The following is a 16,142-nucleotide window of genomic DNA, read 5'->3' on the forward strand; positions in this document are numbered from 1 at the left end:
TTAAGGAAATCTTTTAAGCTCAGGGGAGTGAGTTGGGTTGATATTTGCAGTCGGGGACTTTCCAGCTATTTCTAGATTTCGAGGTAAGTTACCTTCCTATAGGAGTGTGTCTAAGGCGCCAATGTCGGCCCACTAGTAGTTGTATAGAGTAGAGATGATTGTCTTTGTGATAATCGTCTAGTATGCCACTATCTATTGTGATTTATATGTTTATATGCTATGATAGTATGTGATAGTGGTAGGGGTGAAATAGACCCCGATTACCATTGAAAGAAACTGAAGTGGTAGGCCAACACCCAGATATGCTTGGCAGTATGTGAGTTATGTGCTTTTATGCTAGGATACTATGTGGTAGTGGTAGGGGTGAAATAGACCTCGGTTACTGGTTGAAAGAGACTGTAGGGGTAGACCGACACCCATATATGCTCGGTGGTTACCGGTTGAAAAAGACCAAATGGGTAGACCGGCACCCAGATATGCTCGGTGGCTACCGGTTGAAAAAGACCGAAGGAGTAGGCAACCATCCGGATATGCTAGGCAGTGCATCACACTATGATTTTCTGCACATGAGATCTTTGGGAGTTGTACTCTGATATTGTTTTCGTATGAGATGTTTTGTTATTGACATATTGGTTTTGATTATGACATAGGATGACATTATAAGTGTTTCCAGAATAACGTTTTTATAAATTACTATTTAAAACCAAATATTTTTTGTCATGAACTTTAGGATGTTACAGTATGTGGTATTTGGGGAAATCACTAAGCGTTGTGCTTACGGTTTAAGTTTATGTTTCAGGTACTTCCGGTTCGAATGGGAAGGAGCCGGCATGATCATAGTACATCCACCCATGTTTAGCATTTTTATGATTTTGAGATTTGTACCCTGATAACTATTTTCACATTGGCATACTTTTATGGTTTGATTTGATGATTTGATGGATTTTTGGTGATTTAAAAATGAAACTTTTATTTATGGATTTTGGGATATTACACGTTAACCGAAACATCAGCATGAACGACCAAAACAAGATCCTACATCTTGATTCAAACTGAACAGATTCCACAAATATGCAACTAGGTCGATTAAAATTCCAAGGTTATCCAGAGTGATGTTAAAACCCTGGTTGGATCAATCCAACTACCAACCATGCTGACACGACATGCCAAAGTTGGATCCTACGTAGATCTAAACTTACTCCAGAAAAACTAACGATAACGCTCCGATATCTGAACTCCTAATAACCAAGGACAACAGCCAACCCGAGCTCGCTATGAAAAATAGTTCCACAACCTATAATTGAGGGTAAAGATACCCAGAAGCCAAGATATACAACATATAAAACCTGACAATAAGTTGACGCATCCATTGAACTTCAACTCATACAGTTCAAAACTTTCGAAGAACCTCCGCTATTGACGATGAATGAAATGACTAATGATCGAGGATGCATTGAAAACTAATCCAATGACCCAATATACTACTGAACAAAACCTATGTGGAACTAAACATACCAAAATCTGAATCTGATTTACCGATCAACAACTGCCCATGCTAGACTATAAATAGCAATCTATACAACGCGCTGACAAATTCCTCAACAACCGATACTCAACCTAAGTGACCCAAATGCCTATTGATCTATTCATCGACATTCCTAAAAGGAACCACTTGCTACAACGAGCTTCTTGTCCGATAGCTTCCTTCCGCTAAGACAACTCATGCATTCCTGGGCACATACATATGATGACAATTTCATCTGCACCCACGTCTTGACCAAATCTCGAATTAAAGTCTTGCATACCTGAAGTGGAGATCCCTATGACCCATTCTTCTTAAACCATAAACTCAAACAGATCGATGATCCTCCAAGGAAAATACCTAGTTTTCCCCCACTTAGGGTTCGAACTACCACCAATTAGCATTGTAAATAGACCAAATCTCAAACTGGATCAACCAAATACATATCATCCCTGACTCTTGGAAAGTATAACACAATGCAAGATGATCTTCCTGATAAAGACCAACCACCTCAAAGAGATTCTGAATCTCAATTGAACACCCCAGAAATTTCCCAAGCATAGCCACCCTTATCATCAAGATTCCCAAGTAGATGCACAGAAAATAATTCTGACAGTCCATTCATAGCACCGATTCTCTATCTAGAAACAAATGTACTACCACACACTTCGCATATAAATCTCCAACCATAACTTCATCGCGAGAATCATTCATAAATACAGGAGGTATCATTCTGATGCTTAGGATATATCAGAGACAACAAAGTCGTCATTCTCGATTCACTTCCATTGATCACCTGAAACAATCAACTAGTACCTAACCTAACTAAATTAAAAAAAAGCAGACCCTTGATCTCATCTCAAGGAAACCATACCATAAGAATCCTTTTGTGAACTACCACATTGCCATACTTGCCTAAAAAAAAACCGTAACTATCTAGCCCCATGCTGGGTCTACATCCCAACTCTAGAATTCACATGTATGGTCTCTCTTCCACCGATCATAGAAATCTGGAAGAACATAACCCCATTGTAGATTGTGACATCCCACTTCATCTGCCAATTCCTCAGCCTCCGACTGTAATCCTTAAGCCGATCATTATAATCGCTTCTTTCTTGAGTCCCGCGAATCAACTGACACTACCTTGAGCAAGGCCCTCGAGACCATAAAATTAACTAACTCACCTAAGTTTGCATTATTCAGACCCGAACTAACATGGCCACTAAGGCCCAAACAATCACTAGACCCATCCTCAGCTTGAACAACAGTAACTGATAACCGATAAAGACTGAAACACACTTCAATGAATCATTGTGCAAAACCATGATATCTACCCCCTACCAGCTCCTTAGAATCCCTAAAATTTTCATTGATTTGAGTACATATCCTGTGCTTTTAGTAGTACGGGCCCAACACCACCTTCTACACTTATCCATACGTTCCTCAAAATCGTTTCGGATCCTCTAAGTAGCTACTCATGTCTACTCCCATACGATCCAATCACATATACTTGCTCTCAAACGAATGTACACTACTAATCTTCCTTGATTCTCTTTCTAGGGCCTCTCTTACCAATATGCTTACACAAGCACATTCAATCATTCTTCCTAGGATTTTCTGGGGTTCTCTTCACACCATTCTCTGCCATCACCTGCAGAGGGGACTCTCTCTAATATCTTCTAACTACCTCACGAATACGATCACATGTTAGAGGCACTAGATAATTCTTTGACTACAAGGTCTCCCCAACAATGGTTGGACTCAAACAAGAACTATGCTATAGAGTTAAACCTAATCTTCTAAAATTATTTAGTCCCTGAAACATGTAACTTAGTGTATTCTCTTAATAGTTAGTTGATATCATTGAGGTCTCTAAAAGCAGAGACCAAGTATCATTCAAGCATCGAGTAATCCCAACCAGTGCATTACCTAATCAGGCCATTCGATCCGACACTTGAAATCCATACTAGCATGCAGTTCTAGAAGCTCAACCAATCAGGCATATAGAGGCATCTCTCATAGAATTCTATCATGCAAAATCTGAGCTCCTTATCCCTAATCTAGCATGAAATTCTCATATACTTATACCAAAACAATAAGCATAACACATGTATGGGTATTTTGTTACTTTAGCTCGGCGGATGGCATGCACCGCACCCTTTTCTTTTATAAAACTTTTAGAAAATTGTTTTTTCTTTAAAATATTTTTACCATTTCCTAAGTTTGAGTCTGAACACACTCGAGAGTGTAACATCGGGTTCCTGGTATATATTTAAACTTATAATTTATTCATCTTTATAGAGCAACTTGACGAGTTGGAAGCCCCAAAGTCGTCGAGAAGAGATCAGACGAGCCACGGGATTTAAGTAACCTACTCGACGAGTTGAGAGTCCTCAACTCGAAGAGTAGGATGGCAGAGGTGAAACCCTAATTTACGGGGTTTGCGCCCTATTTAAGCATCTTAAACCTTTCATGTTGGCCTCATTTCCAGCCTCCAAGTCCTAAAGCCTAAATCTCGAAACCCTAATGCATTATGAGAGCTTGTGAGCCATTCTTGAGAGAGTTTTGTGTGTTTGAAGCTTGTGGAAGAAGTAGAAACTTGAGGGCTCAAGAAGGAGCTTAGAGATACAGAAACTTCACTCCATTCTCATCACTTTCTGGTAAGCAAGTCTCAAACTTGCCAAATGATAGCTTAGATCTCTTTCTTAATACTTTTATTGGGTTTTTGGTCAAAATATCATGATCCTTGGGAAATGGACATCCCAAGTGAATACCCTTTCATATCTAGGGTCTTGAAGGGCTTTCATGGCATAATGGTGCAAACTTTATGGCCATAGAAGCCCCATTAAACCTATAGGCAATCTTTTTGGCCTTTTAAGCTCCAAATGGCCATATCTGGAGAGAAAGTTGAAGGCTTTATGTGTTCATCTAGTCTCTAAGGTCTAGATCTCTATTTACACACCTTTATCTTGAAGTATTGATGGCTTTTGGATCAAGATCTAGGTCTTTTAGAGTTAGGGTTTGAGCTAAATCACTTAAGGAAGGGTATTAATGGGTAAATTGGGAAACTTTACCCTTCCAAGGACATTTCCAGTCTAAATCTGAAGTATATGGCTTAGATCTGAAGAATAGTGGCTTAATCCATTAAGATGGAGTAACAGACTGAAGAAATCGACGAGTTCAAAGAGGAACTCGATGAGTTGGGTCGGACTGTCCCGATTTTGTTCAAAGGAAGAACTCGATGACTTTAGGGAAGGACTCGACGAGTTGATTCATTTTATCGCGACTTTGAGTAGTATGGAAACTCGGCGAGTCAGAGGATGACTTGTAACACTCTAAAATTTCAACGAAAATTTTCATTTTTAAAACACATAAAAACTCATATCATATTCCTCAAAAAACCACACTTGTTTCAAATGTCATACACAACTCCACAAAATAAATAATAGTATCCCAGAATCCTCAACATAGTCTTGACAGATGTGTACAATCCAGTCGGCGCCTTCCCGCGATCCTGAGAAGTATCTAAAACACATAACACACAACATGGTAAGAACGAAGCTTAGTGAGTTCCCCAAAATACCACATACACAAATAATAAGCCTCTCATGGGTATAACTCGGCATGGACCCTCCAATCTCATGCGTCTCGGTGAGGACCCTCTGGTCTTACAACTCGGTGTGGACCCTCAGGTCATGTGTCTCAGTGAGGACCCTCCGGTCTCACAACTTGGTTTGGACCCTCCAGTCCTATATCTCAGTGAAGACCCTCTGGTCTCACAACTCGGTTTGGACCCTCCGATCCTATCTCAGTAAAACACAGAGAAATATAGCATATATCACAAAGACAAAATGCATAATATCACATAACTCAATATAAGCACATAGGACCCTCCGTTCGATAACTCAAATAAGACGCTCTGGTCAATCAGTATTACCACTCAGGTAAGTATAGTGAGATGACTCACCTCAGAAGTAAGCAAGTAGATCTAGCACCCCACGAACGGTCTAGACTCCGCCTACATAATATAATTATCTCTGATAAGAAAATTGTAATAGCCACTTGAGATGCTAAGCTAACTACTCCATTAAATCTCAAAAAGGGTGAAAAGACCATTTTACCCCTCCATGGTCTCTAGGGTTCACAGTTAACCAAACCCTAAAAGTCAATGCTCCAGTCAACAGTCCATGTTGACTAAACTCATCGAGTGCACCCGTGCAACTCATAGAGTTCCTTCATTTTCTCTGGAATATCAAAAAAATCCAACTCAACTCGTCGAGTTGTCTCATCAACTCGTCGAGTTGTAGTGCGTACATTCCATCGGGGAAAAACCCTAGCTGACTCGTCGAGTTGGCTCATGCACTCGTCGAGTCCCCCTAGCCAACTTCTTATTGAAACGATTCTAAGCAGAATTAAGGTCTCAAACTCTAGATCTAGCCTCCCAAGGCTGAAATACCACATAAATCTGAAAGCTTTATGTTAAGGCATGGCATCTAGGGCTCGAAATGCCAACATAAGCTCTATATATAAGGTTAGATGCATAAAAGCTTTTTCTCTAGCTTAATACAGCTTGGATCTTTGGGCTTAAAGGACCTCCTACAGTCTAGATATGAGGTTTCAATCTCATGACATGCTCGAGTGACTCAATAACCAAAAGATGGATGGGAGAAAACCCTAAAAGCTCCCTAGAATGAGATCTAACAAAAGAAGTGGTCAAGATGGTAGCTTTTTACCTCCAAAAAGAAGCTAATCGTTGAAGAACACTGGATCCAAAAGTCCCTCATCGATCCAATCCGTGTTGCTCTCCAAATCTTCTTCCAAAAATACACAAGAACACACAAGTTAATCTCTCTCTCTCTCTCTCTCACACACACAATGAGTGGAACTGGTCTAGGGTTTCTCACATAGCTCTAAGGTGACAAAGGATGCAGATATGAAGGCTTAAGGTCCTTTAAATTGGACACAAACCCTAAAAATTAGGGTTTTCTCACTCAGCACCTACTCGTCGAGTCGGGGTCCTCCGACTCGTCGGGTAGACTCTAAAAATTACGCTGCCATAATATTCTCTACTCGGCGAGTTGGTGCTTCCAACTCATCGAGTTTCCCTCTCAAAATGCATAAAACAAATTAAATGACATACTTGGGAGTCGGGATGTTACATGACTTGACGAGTTGAGTCAACTCGGAGTGTTGACTTTGACTTTGACTTGATGTTGACTTTGACTATGACTTTGAATTTGACCAAGGTTGACCCTTGAATGGGTTTTGAGTATGGAAGGGTATCTAAGGGTTGTTCTGTATAGGGTGTGAGTAGAGCCGATCGCGGGGCAGAGATGTTTCAGCTATTTACACGACATTGAGGTGAGTTTTCTCCTGTAGGAACGGGTCTAAGGCACCAGTGCCGGCCCATATAGATGTTTGTATGTTCCGGACTACGATCTGATGTCGGGCGGTGCCCGATGTAGGTTTATATGTTTTCCGGATTACGATTTGATGTCGGGGCGGTACCTGCAGAATGTTAGTATGCTTGATGTATTCGTGATTCTTGCATGTGTTTACATTTGTATGTTTCCAAACCACGGTCCGATGCCAGGCGATGCCCAAGGAATGTTTGTATGCTTTTCGGATCACGGTCCGATGTCGGGCGGGGCCCGAAAATGTTTATATGCTTATGGTATGTGATTATGTTATGTATTTTTTGATATGTTCATATATATACCGACCTTTGCCCAATGTCGGGCGGGGCCCGATGCCAGACAGTGACCGATGCGGGCGGGGCACGATGTCGGGCTGTAACACCAGTCAAATAGGTCAAATAACAATCACTTGTGATTATTCCAATCATGTGATGTGTTTTTGTTAAATTAGTAATGTGATAAAATTACTATGTAGTTCATGATAAATTCTAATACAAGTATGAACTTTCATATATACTTTATGATACAACTCAAAGTATACGTCCACACGATTCCAAAAATATAGAAAACATCTAAATCTGAATACTCGTGAAGAAGTTATGATAAACACTAACACTATAAATCTCTATAACAAGAAGAATTTAAAATATACTTAGAATTAGCTATTGGAGTCTAAAATAGACTTGTATTAGTCGTAAATACCTACGCGTGGATATAAAGAACGTCAAAAACGGAGTTCGTATCGAAATGTTATGACCTGCCGAAGATACAGCTGTTTGAGAGCATGACACATTTCAGAAACCCTAATCTGACTGAGCTCACGACATGAGCATAGATACTCACGATGTGAGGAGTCAAGGGGACACCTTTCGAAGCTAGGGACGCAAATGGCGGGTCTATGAGGTGAGCATGATCGAGCTCACGACGTGAGCATGTATGGCTCACGACATGAAAAGCCAAAAATCAGCCTGTAAATAGCCATTTCGACCTTAATGTTCCTTACACCTTAATATTCTCTCTCTCTCTCTCTCTCTCTCTCTCTCTCTCTCTCTCTCGTTTGTTGAGGCTGTTTCTCATCCCGAGCCCCACGATCACGAACCGTTGACCGCTTCTAGTTAGATTACATAAAATCACACTACTAGGGTGAGTTTCACGGCCCCAATTTTTAATGTTTTCGGGGGAGAACGCATGCTAAATATTGTATACAAGTTAATACTATGTTTATATGATAGTATATGTTCGTTAATCGGGATATAGTTATTTTGTATCTAAAAATATACAATTGTTATAAACTTGTTAGCATGCCATTGTTATAAAAGTATACTAATGTAGATCTTGAGTTATACTTGGGATTCTATATATATATATATATATATATATATATATATATATATATATACTATGTGCGATATAGTTCCAAAGTTATACTCGTAAGTTTTATATGCTAATTGATAAGTATGTTGTTATTGATGGTTTTATGTTAAGATAAAACCTGGTTTTACCTCAAGTTATAGTTGTTGTACTACCTAAGTATTACGAAATTAGGAGTAATGTTTAAAAGCATAGTCTAATGACATAGGGTTTTAGACACGAAAATGATTTTGTTGTTAGGACTATAGGAAGCCGACAAAGTCTACATGAGCTATTGTATTCATCAACTAAGATTAGGGATCTTAGTGGAATTCCTCTGACCTGTAACTGTTAATCTCGTGTGAGCGAGGAAGTCGTGTATGAATAATATACAAGTTGATAACCCCACTCGTGGATGTTAGCTACAGCCCAATATAAGTGAGTGACGAACTGTCCTTTTATTGTTTATTGATCCGACATCGATGAAGCGTGGAATGTTGTTTATATATGGTGGACATCCATCATGGAAACCATTGGTGAGATTTGTTTTTTTCAGAGGTTTTGTATGTCATAGTAGCGGTTGCGGACTCATGTTAACAAATTGTTAGAAACATTATACTTTGTCATTATACAAGTATTAATGTTAAGTATAAGTTTCCCCAACACTTATACTCTAGGTACAAGGAATGTTTAGGTATATCGCTTATTTAATAAGTAAACTATTATACGTAAGATATATACTAAAGGTTGGAGATAAATATGGGACAAAATGATACTTTCAAACGATACTTTTGAACTTGGAAAAAGTACTATTTTATATGGAGTCAAAACCTACGGACTCAGCAACTTTATATTGACGTTTTTCAAAATGCATGTGTTTTCAGGAACATGATAAGCTGGAATAATATAACTTTCTATTACCAATAAAGGTATGTAGTTTATAATAACTCTTTTATACTATTCAATATATGTTGTATAACTGTGATACAAAGATGAAGTCACACCGCATGTGTTTCCGCCGCCGACCGGGGTATCACACGGGCGAGGCCCAATGCCGGGCAGGACTCAATGTCGGGCGGGGCCCGATGAAGCAGGGCAGGGCCAACGATATGTGATTATGTGATTATGTGATACGTGTATGGTATGTGGTAGTTTGGGGAGCTCACTAAGCTTTGTTCTTACAGTTTTCAGTTTTGGTTTCAGGTGCTTCCGATAGCAAAGGGAAGAGCTCGGGATGACTGCATTTGCACACACCGACATGTTTAGCCTGGTATATGTTACTCTGATATTTTAACATACGATTTTCTATGATATTTGAGATACTAAAACTTATATTTTGATGAAATGTTTTGATAATCATGGTTTATTTAGTAATAAAAAATGAAACTTTTGGACCGTATTTTTGGGATGTTTCAAGTTGGTATCAGAGCCTTGGTTTAAGGGATTCGGGCACACTCTCGGGTGTGTCTGAACTTAAACTGAGGATTTGGTATGGAAAATTTCAAAAGAAAACCATTTTTCTATGAAAAGAATTTCAAAAAGAGAAAAAGGGTGTGGTGCATGGAATCAGCCGAGCTCAAGTAACTTCTCCCAAATTACCCATAAAAATTTGTTATGATATGATATGATTATGAGAACTGCATGCTAGATTAGGGCTACGGATCTAGGAAGGATGCCTTGTGTGCCTGTTGTATGTGTATGAGAACTGCATGCTTGATTAGGGATAAGGATCTACGAAGGATTCCTTGTATTCCTATTGTATGACCTTATTGAACTGCATGCTAGAACCGATTAGTCAGTGATATGATAGACTGATTAGGATATGCTTGGTTTTGGTTACTCAACGCCCTATTTCGAATCAAGTCCTAATTCGAGGTTGTGGCCCGAAGAGCGGTCACCATAAGGATTAGGGCCTTTATAAAGGTAATATTTAGGCCCATTTGGATGTGGGTAATGTGGGTATGTGACCCAATAGCTCGGTTTGCACATTGGGGTAAAGGGTAAAACGGGAATGTAGTGTTTCAGACTTCTTTTATGAATTTTGGATTTTAGTTCGGTTGGGTTTCAGGTTAAATAAAGTTTATAGAAGTGTGGGGCTTCTCGTTACCTTTCCGCGGATATAAGGATCGTTGGAATCGGATTTATAACGAAGAAGTTATGGCCTTCAGAAGTTTCATGGTTTTCAGGCTTAGCCGAGTACACGGGGCGGGGCGTACACAAAGCATACGCGGGGCATACTAGTGAAGAAGGAAGTACGCTGGGCGTACTGACTAGGATGGTCACGAATGTTCTTCAGAGTACGTTGGGCGTACCAAATGTACGCTGGGCGTACGCCAATCAGATCAAAACCCTATTTTAGGGTCTTGGACCCTATTTAAACACCTTATATCATAACCTAACCCTAATATCTTCAGCCTCCATCCCTCAAAACCCTAGAAATCGTTATTAATCATCCATGGTGACATTTTGGAGCTCATTGAGTCCATTTTTGGAGTATTTGGTCCATTTCCAAGAAGGTGGAGTTGATGCAAAGATGAGGATCAAGGAGAAGCTTATCGATCTGGCTTTTGTGACACATTTTCAGGTTAAGGAAGGTATAAATCTTTGAAATTGATCATTCCTCTCTTAGATCTACCATTTATGGATTTTGGTCCCAAGGATGAAGCTTTATGGTTCAAATCTGATTCTTAGGCTTATGGTTGCCACCCTTGGTGCTATTTGAGTCCCTAAGGCAGAAAGTTGCCATCTTGGAGGTCTTAATGAGTTCATGCAAGAGTTAGGGCCATTTTCATGGAAATAGATTTCTATACTTTGAGTATTGGGTTCATGTGGGTCATATAAGTCACCAAGTCAGTGACTTTATGGATTAAGACGTTAAGTAGAACTCAGATCTCTAATTTGGTCCTTTGGTTTGAAGCATTAAGTGCTTAATAGCAAAAAGGACTTAACAGAGGAGTACGATGGGCGTACAAGCTGGTACGCGCGGCGTACAAGTCACGAACATGGTACGCGCTGCGTACAGCTGAGTACACCCTGCGTATACAGTCAGAATGGGTTTCGCTTAATGGGCTTCGGGTTGGGCTGTTTATGGACTAATTGGAATTGGGCTTTTGTTGGACTCTGTAAATAAGATATTTTGGGCCAGGTAGTGATATTGGATCATGGGGTTAGGCCCAATGAGGAGGTATTGGGCCTTAGCCCAATAATGAGAATGGAATTAATGAGTGGTGTGGACACCTAGTCAAGAAGGTTATTTTGGGTATTAACTGAGTATTGATTATGTGATAGTTCGGGATTCCCGGTGGGACAGCAGTCAGAGATTTACAGCATTTCAACACTACTTGCAAGGTGAGTTCTCCTCAGTATACTGACAGGGTCTACGGCACCAATGGCGGCCCTTATCGGATTTGTATCCGGGTTATTGCATGTTATGATTATTGATCTATTAGATCTGTATGACTAGCTGTACATGCTAGCTAGAGTTTGGTATATATATGTTGATTTACATCCTGGTAGTTAGGATGGTGATATGCTTAGGACCTGGTAGGTCGGTGTCCTGGTTTTTAGGACTATGCTATGTTAGTGATCTGTTAGATCTGTATCCTAGTTATAGAATGGTTGTTATGTTAGAGATCGGTTAGATTAGTATCATGGTTATAGAATGATGCTATATTAGTGACTTGGTTAGGTCGGTATCCTGGTTATAGGATGTTGTTATGCTATTGATCTGTTAGATCGGTTTGACTGTTATATATGCTAGTGTATGATATGTATGTGCTCATGTTTGTTTGATTGGGGGTTGGGTTGAGGCGGTCCTGCTTTGTGCTGAAGGCCAACATACCCTAGGCGGACCGGATAGACTGCAGACCCGGTCAGGGTCCAATCAGACTGAAGGCCGGGCGAGCGGTCCGGATAGCCTGAAGGCCCTGGGAGGCGGTCCAGACATGCCGAAGGCTCGGAGAGTGGTCCAGATAGACTAAAGGCCTGCGAGGCGGTCCAGTCAGACTGAAGGCTCATTATGCATGTTGTTCTGTATTTGTTGATATGATATGAATATAGTTGTATGAGGTTGGTATTTTGGGGGAACTCACTAAGCTTTTGGGCTTACAGTTTCAGTTTATTGTTTCAGGTACATCAGGGGATCGTGGCAAGGCAAAGGCGTGATCGTACAGCTCCTCACTTTTTATGACCTTGTTTCTGGGATACTCTGATATGATACATTTTGAAAACAAGTTTTGTAATGGTTAACAGATTTGAAATTTTTTTAAAAGCTTAAATTTGGCATGATTTTATGGATGTTACAAGTTGGTATCAGAGCCTTGGTTTGAATGAATTGGAGGAACATTTGTGTCCAGTCTCAAATCAAGGAAAGATTTTCAAAATGATTTCTAAAATGGTTTTCAAAATAAGTAAAGGAGGATGCAGGGTGTACGATCAGCCGGAGCCAGTAAGTAGACCTCCAAATACCATACAATTATTTGATATTTCTATATGTTAGAATAGCATGCTAGTACTAGGCTAGGGATCTTCAGGAATTGCATGATAGAATTGCCTGATTATATGATGCCTGATAGCTTAGGGATTTCCTTATATGAAATTGACATCATTACTGTAGTTGCTTAGTGTATGCATCACGGTGGTACATAATTAAGATCTTAGAGCCTGAGAATGTTTGATTCAGCTTTAATTCATGTTGCTTGTTTAGTTGTGGGCATAGAGTAGGACCGAATATTCAGATGTCTATGGGTTCCAGCGTTATGTATGGCTAGCATACACTAGTGCTATAGGGTTGGTGGAAGTTTCATCGGTGGGTTGTGTGAGGCCAGGAGGCCAGTTACGAGATATTTAGCAGTCCTCTTGGAGTGATGATTGAGCGCTCGCTATGTTTATGTATATTGTTAGGGTGTTGTGGTGATACTTGAGACAAATATGGGTTAGTGTGGAAGGTAGTATCGGTCCGTACTACTGAAAGCACAGGACCCACATGCGTAGCAAGGAAGTCACAACCCCTAGGGTTGGGCTGGGTGTTGGTCCCTTGTCATTATATGGATTATCAGAGATCTTTCTGGTGTCTTACCAGAATGGTGGTTACGAGACGTCTTGAAACCGGATCCAGGTTAGGATTGGGAGCTGGCAGCCAGTATAGGCCAGCATTGTCAGAAGACCATTCCAGTGAGATCATTCGGGAGGAGGTGATCGAGTTTGTCTGGGGATAGTTACCGGAGATGTTAAGGTCTATTAAGACCGCCATGGTTGAGTATTTCGACGAGCGCTACACAGCCATTGTTGAGACGGCTGCCGCAACGACTTTAACAGCTGTAACGATGGTAGTGGGAGGAGCTGGTCAAGCGTTCCAGTACCGGGACCTGTTACAGGGACATATTATGATGAGCAAAGGGCTGCGATTATTTGTGATCAGGGAGATGTTCTGTACTCATTACATTTCGTGGGATGAGTGGGAGAGGCTAGCATAGGAGTTTTTGGATTTGAGGCTTCAGGGGTTTTTGCTCAAGGCCGGAATGCAAGACGTGGAGACTCCGGAAAGGAGTGATGATTATGTTCATCTGGGGTTTTGCAGCTAGAAGTAGAATGGTTAATTGATGTATTGGAATGTCGTTTTATAGGGCAAGGATTGTGCCCTTTCAGTCTTTCGAGCTCAAAGGAGTGAGAAGACTTGGGACCCCAGGATCAAGTTGTATTCCAGCTCGGGATCAGTTAGTCGTAGGGGTTGGCGACAGTATTCCAGCTCTGGTGAGCGTGGGTGGGTCGATGTGGCATAAATATTTTGTGAGATTCGATTCGCATTGGATCTCTTGTGTCGGGCGACCAGGATTGATGGTACTACCTATTGCACTTCCAGGATTAGAGGCTATGTCATGGGAGTAGTTGTAGTCCGGTGTAAGGCAAAGGTTGCTTCAGCTACTATAGTTCAGTTGTGAATGATTGAGCCGGTGAGTGAGTCACGGTGCGAGGCCCTGAATGGTATGATTTCTAGAGCTGAGAGCGGGAGAATTGTTGGAACACTTTGGGAAGAAGGGTATTATGTGGGAGGCCTACGGGCAGGGTCCCACATGATGGTTATTCGGCGTTGTCAGGATTCAGTAGTTCAGTAACCGTTATTGGTTGGCGTAGGAAAACGCCAAAGGAAGTAGCTCGTTGCTGAGATGTTATATGGGGCATATATCTTTTGGACTTCAAGATTTGAGTGTGGGATCATTCAAGTATTAGGGACTGTTGGTTTCCCTGGGATTCAGGAAGTGTTCATCTAGTTATTAGAAGCGTGTGATCATTTGGGGTTGGCTAGTAAAGGAGTACTAGTTTGAAAGGTCTGGTTGTCATCAGATCGATCGTTGGAAAGTAAGAAGGATTGGGAATTCTCAAATTTCCATGTATTATGAAGACTTAGTTAAATCTAAGTGGGTGAGAATCGACCTGGAATGCAGAAGCAGGATCGGTTTTGAAAATGGGATAAGTTTCGCATCGTTGTCAGGAGGGAAGACAACCCAGGTGGCTGTTTGGTTTGAGGGTAGTGTGAGTTGGGAGTTCGGTAAACTCCCCAGCATGGGAATCGCGTCTTTTCGGTGCTTGATAGCAGAATTTGGGAAATCAGGTTGGGAATTTTAGCCATGAATTAAGTTCAGTTGTGTGTTAGGTCGAGTGCGTGTTCGACCATTATGGGAAGTGTTGTAAGACTGCATGGGTAGCTGTAGCATTCACTAGCGATCAGGTAGTATGGGAAGTGTTGTAAGACTGCGGGGGTAGCCGTAGCATTCACTAGCGATCAGGTAGTATGGAAAGTATTGTAAGACCGTGGGGGTAGCCATAGCATTCACTAGCAATCAGGTAGTATGGAAAGTGTTGTAAGACTGTGGGGGTAGCCGTAGCATTCACTAGCAGTAGATAGTGTTGGGAGTGATGTAAGTCTGTGGGTGTAGCCGCAACATTCGCTAGGTTGGTAGATAGTATGAGCGCGTTGCTAGGACGCAGAAGGGACAGTAGTACCCACCAGTTCGAGTGTAGCAGTGAGGATATGGAAATCCACGGATGGGTTTATGGGTTTTCCACAGAGGGATTAGACCTGGTTAAGCCAGTGATAAGACTATAGGAACGTCACACAGTTATGAGGTTAAGAAAGCAATGGATTGCTTAAGGTTTCTTGTCATGCAAGGCTACCATTGGTCAGGTAGCAATCGCTTTTAATTGTGGATTCGGTAACCTTCGGGATAATCGTGGAAGTCTTCTCAGACTAGTTTTGTATTAGTAGAATCGGATCGGTCTCGATCGAGTATGGGCTTTGTGGTGGGTGAATATGGAGTCAGGGATTCCCAAATATATGCGTGGTACTGATTCTTCGCATGTATCTGTGGGTATTCAAGGTGGATATAGGGTTGGTTCGGCTTACGTGCTTGATCCCATCTGAGTTATAGTTGCAATTGGATCTAGAGTTCAACTATCATTCTATTCTAGGGTCATGTGCGACCAAGGGTTGTAGGATTTTGCTTAGATAGCAACGTGTTCTATAGGAATCGTGCATGGTGGGGATTTCAGCATCGTGGCGCTGGTTGATGTTGTGAAGGACGTTGGTTAGGCCTTTTCTGTTGGACAAGGTTGATAATTTATCAGGAGCATTCCAGTCATAGGTTGTGGGCTTAGTGATCTTAGTAGTTCATTCTTATGTTGGAGCGCTTTCGGAATGGGCACATTGTTGAGGTTCAGATGAGTGTTACTTGGTTGTGACGAATCTGAGGATTTTGGATGAGATGCAAGGATATGTCCTTGGATTTCAAGTTATGGGTTAGACCCGAGTTATGTATATAGTAGATTTCCAATCTAGGGTATTCCATCGTGAGGAT

The sequence above is a fragment of the Lactuca virosa genome, chromosome 4 (genome assembly GCF_052849685.1).
Source record: "Lactuca virosa cultivar CGN04683 chromosome 4, Lactuca_virosa_CGN04683_v6, whole genome shotgun sequence".
NCBI classification, from domain to species: Eukaryota; Viridiplantae; Streptophyta; class Magnoliopsida; order Asterales; family Asteraceae; genus Lactuca; species Lactuca virosa.